This window comes from Octodon degus, unplaced genomic scaffold (genome assembly GCF_000260255.1).
Source record: "Octodon degus isolate 3935 unplaced genomic scaffold, OctDeg1.0 scaffold00007, whole genome shotgun sequence".
Taxonomy (NCBI): domain Eukaryota; kingdom Metazoa; phylum Chordata; class Mammalia; order Rodentia; family Octodontidae; genus Octodon; species Octodon degus.
In genome coordinates, this window is record NW_004524583.1 from 29,018,716 (window position 1) to 29,021,688 (window position 2,973).

A 2,973-nucleotide genomic window follows, 5' to 3' on the forward strand; every position below is an offset into this window, starting at 1 on the left:
ATCTTAATGGACATGAAAAATCTAATATCCAATACCACAATTTTAACAGGAGACCTTAACACACCCTTATCTCCAAAAGATAGGTCAACCAGTCAGATGTTGTGCCACAGAAAACAAGGGGCATTCAGCAGGAAGAGAAGTGGGGGAGGCCAACAATGGAGGCGACTGCGCTGGGCACTGAGCGCTTGCTTCCCAGAGATGACCAGGCTGTATAACGGGAGCATCACCTGTCATCCTACTTCATTTCCATGGCAGTCCTCCTAGGCAGGCCGCAGCCCCCTCAATAACAGTGGAGAAAAATGAGGTTCAGAGAGGCTCAGAGATTTGTCCAAGGCCCTACAGCTGGGAGTGGTGCAGCCAGGTCGTCGCCAGGAACTGGCGGCTGCAGGAGACCCAGAGCAGGGACACAGCCTGGAGAGCTGACTCTGAAGGAGTAATGGGGAAAGGGTGCAGGAGCTGGAGAGTCATCACTGAGGGTACCGCCCTGGAGGATGTGCAGCCCTGCTGACTGCCCGCTGTCATCTGGGTCTCAAGGGCTCACTTGGCCCTATGTCCCCATCCTTTGTGGTGTAGATTGTCACTCAGCCCTTCAGGTGTCGAGGTCTGTTTCCCATCCCAGCTGAAGCACCACTAAGCATCTGACATGAGTGCTAGCCCTTTGTGGGTCTTGTGGCTCCAGTTTTGCTGCCAATTGGAAGCGGCCACATGAGAAGGATTCCAGGTGACCTTCGCAGAAAAATACAAGCCACCCAGTGGAATCCAGTGCAGGCTGTAGGATCAGGAGCAAATAAAGGCCATGACCTTCTAAAGTCACTAAGCCACAGGATGGCCCATCATAGAACCATCAGTGCAGAGGCCATTGCCACTTGGAGCAAATCTGCACACAGAGTTTAGTTTAATGACTGAGCTCCCCCAGCCCAGTTTCCCTGGAAACGTGTAAGTGCCCTCCATGCTGGACCATGATGCAGGGACCCACTAGGTGTCCACGGTGGGAACAGCTGGGACCTCCATTGGACGCTGGAAGCAAGCAGCCTCCCTCCTTGGCAGACGTGTCTGTTCCCCTGCCATGGCTCTAGCTTGTCGCCCTCCAGTGCTGCTGGTGGAGGCCACTGCCAAAGTAAACCGGGGCCTTCTCCCAGCTGGGATGCGCCCAGGGCCCAAGCAGCTCACCTCTGTTTGCCTCTCTCTGCACACATGCTTTCATGTCTATCCACGCAGAACCTTCGCACTGGGAACCCAGATCCTCCAGGGAGTGCACTCTCCAGCACAGCCTGAGCCTTCTCTGTACACAGGGCCCTTGGTGTACACGCTTCTGCATTGTCCCTGTCCCTGGGCTCCTCCTGCATGCTGCCACCCCCTTAGCCTCGCAGCAATACCGTGAGACTCGTGCCGTTAGCCCATTTTAGCAGGGGCGTCTGGAAGCTCAGGGAGGTGATGGGCTAGCTACCCATCAGCAAGCGACACAGCAGGCCTCTGGACATGAGCCGTCTGGCTCCAGAGCTGGGGCTGCGTCCGCAAGGCACAACACGTGTTCTCCCAGAAGGAAAAAGCTGGCAACCGAGAGTCGAGGTGGCAGGAACACTTGCAGTGTGATGAAAACAATATGGTAGATGTTGGAATTTAAGACTTTGTTATACTAAGTGGCAAGATGGCCATTACTCCCTGTCAAGGTACTTCCTCTCTACTCGGACACACTCATCCCACCATTCTGTCCACTTTCTGAAGCAGTCTGCACCTCCTCTTTCATGAGTGGCTTTAGTGGTGCTCTAATGTGTCTGCCTCAATGTCTTGAATTGATTCAAAATTTTTGCAGAAACTTCTGTCACAAACATCACCCTGAACCCCCATGTTATTCACTAGGTCACACACTGTGAAACTTCTGGCTCTTCCCTGAAGCCAAAATGACCTTGAAAGGAAAAGAGTTTGAATTGATTTGGGACACTGTGGCAGCTGCGACAGCACAACCGAAGACCCACACAAAAGGGGGCTTCCAGGATTGCTTCTAAAAGTGGCAAAGCCGATGGGATCAGCGTGCTTGAGGTGAGGAGAGAATGTCTTCGGGGGTCATGTCAATGTGTCCTTTACTGCAATAAATTTTTGTTAAGCATTTCAACATTCACCATCTTGTCAATCACTGTGTGTACCATCTGGGGAGGACTGGGGCCGGGGGCTGAGCAGACCCGAGTGGGACGGGGTGGCAAGAAGCATGCACACATTACAAAGGTGAGTCTCCTTCATGCCTGGGGTGGCCCGGGGCCCACCCTTTCCCCCAGAGTGTCACGATCTGGCAGGTTCAGTGGTGCCTGGCCTCACTTTTCTCCCCAATAGCTCCTTCACTTGAGTCATCAAGAAGGGCTCCCTACGCAGCTCTATCCTGGACGCAGCTGCCCCAGAAAGGACAGAGAAGGAACGAAGTACATGGTGGAGGCATCTCCATGCAGCTGAGCCTGCACAGAGACCGGGCGCCCAGAGCTTTCTGCAAACAAGCCTGGCCTCAGCAACCATGCTGCAGGCCCAGGGTCCTCCCCTGGGGACATCACTGTCTTGGGCCAAGTCACCTACCACGCAGACCGGGTGGGGCTCTAGGGGTCACTGAAGGAGCTGCATACCCACCAAATGCTTTTGAAACTGCAAGAAAAAATGGAAAGAAAGAGACCTTAAAGGGGTAAACCAGAGCTTGCTGAAGTTTATGTATTTACTTGAAAGACCCCACTCTGGACAGTATTTGTTTGGATTATCACAAGGGAGGGACAGCATCATCTCAGGTGCGGCCTTCCAGGGCACCAGTGTGACCGTTCTTGTGCCCACTCACAGCCAGTTTCCCATTCAGAGAACAAAGCAGTAGTGCTTCTTTGTGATCCTAATAGGTATGAGAACTACCGGGCGGGCTGGGGCTCTGATCTGGGGACTGCTGCTCTGAGCGAGGAGGTGGGGCTCAGGGTCTGTACAGGTCCACGGTTAAGTCTTCTGGCG